This window comes from Dendrobium catenatum, unplaced genomic scaffold, assembly GCF_001605985.2.
Source record: "Dendrobium catenatum unplaced genomic scaffold, ASM160598v2 original_scaffold_72516, whole genome shotgun sequence".
In the NCBI taxonomy this organism is placed as follows: Eukaryota; Viridiplantae; Streptophyta; class Magnoliopsida; order Asparagales; family Orchidaceae; genus Dendrobium; species Dendrobium catenatum.
The window spans coordinates 152,981-161,724 of NW_021390962.1; positions in this window are offsets into that span (position 1 = coordinate 152,981).

Here is an 8,744-nt window from a genome sequence, read left to right on the forward strand (position 1 = left end):
ATAGAGTGGGTGATCTGTTTGTCCCTCTTTCTCCACTCTATTGTTATTTGGGAACGTCAGGATATTCTTCTTAGTAAGGAATTTAAAAATTTTTCTTACACTTTCTCTTTTGAAATGTTATTCCTTAGCTTCTCCTATAGGTACTGCTGACTCTCTGGAATCCTACGGGAGGGCCTAGACTGTACTGCTGATGGACTATATATGTGAGACTACTGTGGTGGTGCTGAACTGCCTAAGGGCCTCTTTCCCTTATCTTGTGGTCCATAGGTACAGTGTACCTCCCCTTGTTAAGAGAGTTGCTATTTGCATGTTTTACATTCTTGCAACTTGTATTATTTTGATGATTTCAAATATTATTGTTTTATGTATATATATCTCCTAACACTTTTTTAGAAGATCTGTTTTTGCTCTAGTGTGTACTAACATTTCAGGAAAATCAACTCCAAGCTATGAAGACTTCAAATCAAATTTAGCAAATATTCATTCATAAATTATAAGTTTCAAATTGAGAGGGAGTGATTGTAATTGAGTAAAAAATTACAACACACACACTTGGGGGAACAATTTTTGTGAACTGATTATACGGGACGAACCTAGTTCGACCGGGACGATCATGTCAATTAAGCCCTCGGAAGAGCAATGGATCGAACAGGCAGGGAGAAAATTTTTTTAAGTCCTAATCAATCATCCAGAATGAATTTAACATTCATCCCGGGACGAACGTCTCGGGATTCTCACTTTGCACTGTTCGTCCAGATGAAATGCATGGTTCGTCTCTGGACGAAACTCTCTATATAAAATCATACAGGAGGAAATTAACCTTCGTCTCTGGATGAAACTCTCTGTATAAAATCATCCAGGATGAAACTTGTTCATCCCAGGATGAACCAAACTGACTTACCTCAGTTGGTTATATCCTGCAGGGATTTGGGAACCGACCTATGCAATAACTGTTTCGTATCGGACGAACCTAATTCGTACGGGACGATAAGCGTGTATGAACATAGTTCGTACCAATATACATCAGGATCATTTCCAACACTTTAAGTAAAATTGTCCAGGACGAATCCACGATCGTACGGGACGATCGCATTTCGTGATAACTTAAAATTTTTGCAGTTTTGGACGGTTTTTCTTGTTCTCTGCCTATATAAGGTCTAATTTACTTCACATGAAATATTTTTTTTGCTCATTTGTCTCATCTTATTGGAAGAAGAGTTTAGGAAGAGTGTAGAGAGCATTCAAAGGAGGATTCTACCACTGGAGCGTGAAGGCCTGTCGCTGATGTTCAAAGTAAGATTTCCTATTGTGATTGAGATACTTCACCTTTCTTTCTTCCTGCTGATTTATTGTGCAGGAAGATCTGTAAAGGAGACGAGTTCTCTGCCCATATCAGGAGAGGTTAAAGGATGAAGGATTCTCTTGCCTAAACTAGGAGAGTGTGAAAGGATTGAAGGTCTCTTCCACACTAGGAGAGTATGAAAGGATGAAGCATTGTCTGCCCACACTAGGAGAGTGTGAAAGGATGAAGGGTTCTCTGCCCACACTAGGAGAGAGTGAAAGGATGGACGGTTCTCTGCCAACACTGGGGATAGTGTAAAAGGATGACGGTTCTCTGCCGCACCGGGTAGTGGTGGAAAGAGTGTTTGTAAAGGCTTCTCCGCCTTGCTGTGGGTGCAAAAGGAGAGACACTATTGGTATTAGTGCAATACTCAGAGGGTGCCTCTAGGGAGTGGATGTAGGTCTAGTTTAGACAGAACCACTATAAATCTTATGTCATTTATTTTTACTTATTTTTATTTTCTGCATTTTTTTTGTTTAAAAAGTTGTTGTTGAAAATTTTTTTATAAAAATTCATTAAAGTTTATTTTTGGCTCAACTTATCTAAAAGAGGAATAATTTTTAAAATACCAATTCACCCCCCCCCCCTCTTGGTAGCATTGGGACATTAACTTAGGTTTAACAACCTATTCACTAGACTCAACACCCCTCTCTTAATTGGAGGTGCCCTTAAAGACTCCTAACGCTGAGGTCTACACTGAGGTTGACTCTCAGCCTTAGGAGGGACTGCATCGGGTATGCTATCCTGCAAGTTGACTGCCTTAATGAGTAACTTATGGAAGGTTTATATACTAAATCCCTTGAGGTAGGGTGCTATTGGACCATTTATATTCTTTAATAAAATCTCAGCTGCATGTTACTCCTGTAACTATGGCTCACACTGCAAATTGAGGTTCCTCCATCTGACTATGTAATTCAGGAGAGTCTCTCGGGGGCGCTGTTTATTAACCACTAACTCTCCTACTATGACCTAGTTCTCTGTCTAACAAATCTCTGTATGAACAACTGCTCTAACTCTACAAAGTTCTAGATTGAGTCATTGGGGAGGTTGGCGTACCAAAAAAATGCCACCCCAACCAAGCTGCTGATAAAAAGTCTCAATATCAATGCATCGTTCCCCCCTATGTTGCAACATATGGCCCAGTACTAAGCCACATGTTGCCGCAGGTTCCCAAGCCCATCAAAGACTCTGAATTATAGGGGAAAAAAACTAGGAGGGTAGGGCTCCCTCTTGTACTCCACTGGGTAAGGCCTACCTCTACTAACAACTTCTCCATCCTTCATGGAGGAAATGGCCTGTTCGACCTTCTAGGCTATCAAATCCTGAATCTGGCTGGCTGATAACTGTATTGGCTGACTTTGGATTAAAGTATTATAAGTAGGCACTGCGGGTGGTGCTGGGACTGCTCTCTAGACCCTATCCACTCTTATGGGGTCTAGTGTAACTGGTGGAATAACTGGCTCGTCCCTGGACATAGTAGGAGTGCCTATGCCCATCATCTAGGGAATTAACCCCAAGGCTCTCAATTGTGAAGCTATCACTATCATGGATCTGGTCATCTCTATCATCTATGCCTAGAAGTGCAGAACTGTAGCATATGTATCCACTGGCCTGGAAGATCCACCCACCTCGAATTCTCCCTGCTCATCATCCTCAGGCTCCCCCTGCTCATCTGAGTGACCTCACCGGGTAACCACACAAACTCTGTGTACCAGTATATCCTTGTATAACTCATCTCCTAGCGTGTCATCCTCTAAAAAGTCCTGACGAAGTGCCTTTATGTAGGGACTAATAGGAGAAGTGATCCTATGGGGGTCAGGAACTGACCGAGTCTCTATACGGACTGGTGAACCATTAGGAGGGACTACCTCATCCATATCTGCTATCGTATCACACACCATTGAAACTACCTCTAACTCAGGGGAAGATGCTACATCTGACTGTCCAACTGTGTCTACCGACTGTATTATCTTGATAAGGGTGTCCGCCTGCCGACGTCTCCAAACCCACCTACTACGGTGGGGCTCCGTACTAGTAACTGGCTGCTGAGGGGCTACCACAACTGAATTGATTTGGGGCTGAGTAGGCTCCCGCTGCTATCTTTATCTGTGGTGACGTGGGCATCGTCCAACAGCAGGAGTAACTGCCGGCAATCTAACAACTAGAGCTATCTCAACTGACTACTGAGGTGGCTGCCCTCTCTACCACCTATACATCTATCTCGCAGTCTGCCTCCTCAACTGAAAAGTAGCATGAGAAATCTATGTGAGTAATCTCTCCCGACTGACAGACCCTCTACCATGTATTAGGCAGATGATGCTCTGAATCATCTAAGAGAGGGCTCGAACACCAACGTCCCTGTGGACCCTAACCTAGGGTAAAGTAGTGGTGACAGGATGGGCCACCATAATGAAGGGAACGTCCTCCTCATCCTCACTATGTGTCAGTGGAGAGAAACATCCTATATGGATCACCTCTATCTTAGCAACTACTACCACATTTGGAGTGGGTACAACTGCAACTGGTTATGGTCTCCACTGCCTAGGAGCCACTCTCCTCTAAATAAGCTCCTAGTGAGCTATCGCCTCAGTCATCTGCTGCCTATCTGCCTCAGATGTAGGCACCTTGGGCTGGGCACCTCTTCCTAGTGGAAGTGGGAGGGGGAACCCAAACTTGAGGAACCTCTGTCGGAACGACAAGGGTAATAACAATAAGCTGCCGACGCTGAGCGGCCAGAGAAACCAATGCAATAGGTACGGTAGGCACTGGTCGCCTAACCATAAGATGAATGGGCAGAATTGGAAGTGGTTTAGGCACTGGTCGCCTAACCACGGGGCGCACTGGCTGCACATTAATGGAAATGGGACGAGCAGGTGCCCGGGCTATCCGCCGAGTAACTAGACATCCAAATGGACACATGGTTGTGCATCCTCTCCTCTGGGGAGGAGAGAATATAGCAACCTCAGCTGGGGTGGGTCTGTTAAGAGTGACGAATGCCGAGTCAGTGAAGGAACCAAAATTGATCCCTCCAGCGGGTAGATAAGCAGGGACTCAGGAAGAGTTACCCATGCATCCGAACCAAAGCTAAAAGTGTCAGAAGGAATAAAGGAAACCATGACACTGCTGCCAAGAAAGGAAATTTGAAAAGTTAGTTAGAATAGAAATTATGAAAGAATGAAGTAATTAGGATGGATAAGGGATGGAATAGCCTGCTAGGCTGGAAAGAAGTAGAGTAGAGAAGAATCCTAGCTAAGGGGAAGGAACCCTAACTAAGAGTGGGACGAACCTAATCTAAATAGTATCAATCCAGGAGTACACATAAGAAAAGATAATATATGATCCAAAGATGAAGTGAGAAATTGGTCCCATCGTGATCGCCAGGAACCTGTGGACCTCCGAAAGGACACCGCTACGGCTATAGGATTCATAGGGGTATACAATCATATCCATCCCGAGGGATAGAGATGATCGCGGGCCTCCGTACTCCTCACAAATGGGCCGATGGAATGTCATATTATACCCTACATATGATTAACCATAGAGGATAGCAGCTCTCACCTACGCATCTCGATGGGTAATAATACATACGGTCTGATCACAGTTACAGGTTTTCCCCACCCAATACATCAGCTCAGATAAGGTTTAGTAGATGGTGGAATTCAGTTTCCTATGGATGCAAGCCCCTGTGGTTAATTACATCTAAGGTTGGAGCCTAGCACAAGGGTATATACTAAGAAGTCCTACTCAAGGGGAAGAAAGGTCTCAAATGGCTTAGTCAGTATACGGGGTTCATACTAGCATTCAAAAGGACTAAGGTAGTGAGAAGAAATTGGAGAAAATAAAAGTCAGGCAATTGATACATACATGAGAGAAAAAATGGAGCACCTGCACAAAACATCATTAGAAATCATGAAATTTCCCCCCCTTTTATTTAGCATGGCCACATATAAGAAAAGTAATATATATATATATATATATATCATTCATAACCTAGGGGTAAATCTTACACACATCACATCAATTTCATAGAGTACAATAAAAGTAAGCAAACACACCAATCAATTTTTCACAACATGCACTGAAAACCTCAAAAAACCCGGCACATAGCAGAAAAGTAAACATCGGCCCAGCCTAAGTTTAGAAGTGGTGCCCTATTAAACAATTCTATGTGTGTGTAAGGCTTGTGTGATTTTGGATGGGTCCTATGTAGAATGATTTGTTCAAGTTGCCTAAGGCTCAGATTTATTGAAGGCTAGAAAAGAAAGCTTTAATTAAAGTTTAAATATTAGTGGATTAGGATCTATTTTAGTTAATTTAATTTGTTAATCAATTTTTAATGCTTAAGGTAGTGATATTTGAAGTTCAAATTATAATATTCAATTTTGAAAAGTCCCGGGTCCTTCTAGGTGCTAGGATGAGGGGGTCCAAAAGGTCATTATGAAAAATAGGCTAGGTTTAGGGATCCTAACATTTTAGGTAAATACTATACCTTAATATGAGTAGTTAGGTTTTGAGTTCATTGTATTTGGAGTTTCCTATGCAAAGATATGAATTTTATAAGTTTTGGGCAATTAATGAATTATTAAAACTGCCTAATTAGGGGTGATTTTATGGTTTTGATCCAAACCAGCTCCAAACTGATTAGAATCCCCCAAGGTCAGAAATTGCATAAGAAGGTGTTCTCAAGTGTTTGGAAAAAATTTGGAATTTTAAATTTTTCTAAAAAGGACAAAAAAGGTCATTTTGGTTAAAGTTGAAATTAAGGATTAGATTGAGGTCAAACTAAGAAGTCCTATTTATCTAAGGTTAAGGACTGAATTTGAACAATTATGGCTATTGTGGATATTTTTTTTAGTTAAATGGATTTATTATAATTTTTAGAAGTTACCAGGCCCTATTTATTGGATAAATTATGGTTGGTTAATTAAGGCTTCTAAAGAGGCCTAAAAATTCGTAGAAAATTCTGAGATGTTCAAAATGTCACTAAGTCTAAATGTTAAAGTTTTATGTCAATCAGGGATCTATCATAGCTCCTATAAATTTCTAAGTTGGTAGACGGGATCTAATTATTATCTTAGGGTTTGACTTACTTAGAGAGATTTAAATGAAATTTTATACTAACCCTCAAGAAACAATGCACGGAGTAACACAAATAGTAATCATGTCATTCCTAGATCTAGGAGAGCCAAACTAAGTGCGGCGTGCATCCTACACATGCGAAAGTATGATAAAAGAAAGTAATGCATTTAATGAAATAATAGTGAATGAATAGAACTCAACCATTCACTATCCACTCCCCATGATTGCTCTTTACATGCACAATATATGTTTAAAAATTTTCAGGGATAATGGGATGTCCAAATTAGGGATTAAAATATAAGTATTAAAAATAATTAATAAACTACAAATTATATAAAAATGAAAAATATGGTAATTGAAATAGATATTGTAATAATATCATATAGGGAGATCCACCTAGCCACCTAATGAGGTTTGAAAAGGGGTTTGAAAAATATTTTAATTAAAATAATATTATAATAATTAATTAATAATATTAAATACTCAAATAACTGAACAAAATAAAAACCTACCAAGAAAGCAAACTTCAACCTCTAAAAATGATTTTGAATTAAAGTATGCATTTTTTTAAAAATTTCAAGATATTATGCATCAAAAACTGATTTTAAAACAAATTAGATATGATTTTTCAAAATTTTAATGCATTAAAAGTATTTAAAATAATTTAAAATAAAAATACTAAAAATAATCACTAATTAATATAAAAATAATCTTAAAGTTTTAAAATTTAATATTATTTAATAATAATAAATAATAAATAAATAATAAAGAAATAACCTTTAGATTAAAATAATAATAATAATAATAATTTGAATTGAAATAATAATAGTTTTAAATAAATAATAAAAATAATGGTAGTGATGATAATAAGAATGGTTTAACTTAAAATAAAAGAAAATAATGGCAATAAAAAATAAGTTTTAAAATAAAACTTAATCTTAATAATAAATATAATAATGGCAAAATAATAAAATAACATGAAATAATGTTTAGTAATAAAAAATAAAATAATAATAATAATAAAAATAATACATAATAAAAAGTAAATAAAAATAATCAGTATTTTAAATTATTATATTTTTAAATTAAAGATATTATTTTTTTTAAAAAAAAGTTATATAATACTTTTATTTTTAATTAAAAAATAAATTTACAATAAATATAAAACTGAAATATGTATTTAAAAGTAATTTAAATATAATTTTAAATTTATTTAAAAGTAATTTAAATATAATTTTAAATTAAAAACGGCGGCTGGCGATTCTCGGGCTACTACGCGGCGGCGGCGGTCAAACCATGGGTGGAGGTCAGGCCATGCGGCGGCCCGAGATATGATCCTAGTACCGCGAAAATGATTGCCGTGGCGACAGCTCGTGTGGGCCACGTGGCACCACGGGAGAGGCTCCGCTGTTACAGGCAATGATTGCCATCGTGATTGTGGCAGTTAGCAGTGGATTCGACGCCACTAATCCATGTCAACGGAGCACAGCATCCATTTGTTCCTCCATGATTTGAATCAATTGCTTTGATGAGGCCAGACGGTGTAATCAACAACGAGATCATTTTCGTGGTTCGAACGAAAACCGCGGAATGACAGGATCTCCGCCATTGATCACATGATCGACGGCGGAGATCTCATACACCGCAAGCTAGGGCAAAACTGAAGACCTAAGGTATTTTTTGTCTCGTTCTCGCAGACGACGTGATCAAATGCCACCAATTTTTAACACTAAATCTACATGTGAAGAACATTCAGGGGGGGCCTATTTTTGAGATTTAAAATGCTCTAAATAAGAAGTTATATTATTCTAAGTGTTTCTAACTAGGGTTAGCGTTATACCTCAATCCACACAGTGGATTCATTAGATCTTGGGTTTGTTGAGCTTGTAGATTGTCCACGAAAAAGTTCCTAGCTGATCCCGCCCCTTGATTCGTCTTGGATCGAGAAAGAGAAGCCTAGGAAGGGAAAATGTCTCAGGTCACCGGAGATCTCACCGTTGGCAAGGTGTTTTCGTTGGGTTTGAGTGAGGGAAAGTGGGAGGAGTCTCCAAGAGTGCTCACACGTGATCTCAATGGTTGAGGGGGCTTGGAGTTCAAGAATTTTGCAAAAGATCCTTAAACAAGCCCTAAATTTCTCTATTTAAAGCCCAGAGTTAAAATCAACAAACAAGATCAATTAATTGATCAATTAGGAGGGAATAGAGAGTGTTTTCACAAGATTTTGAATTAAAGGCCATTAATGGGGCTTTAAGTGCACTTAATAGGTTTTAAATCCACTTTAATAGTCATTTTGACCTATTTAAAACTTTGGTTGACCAAGTCA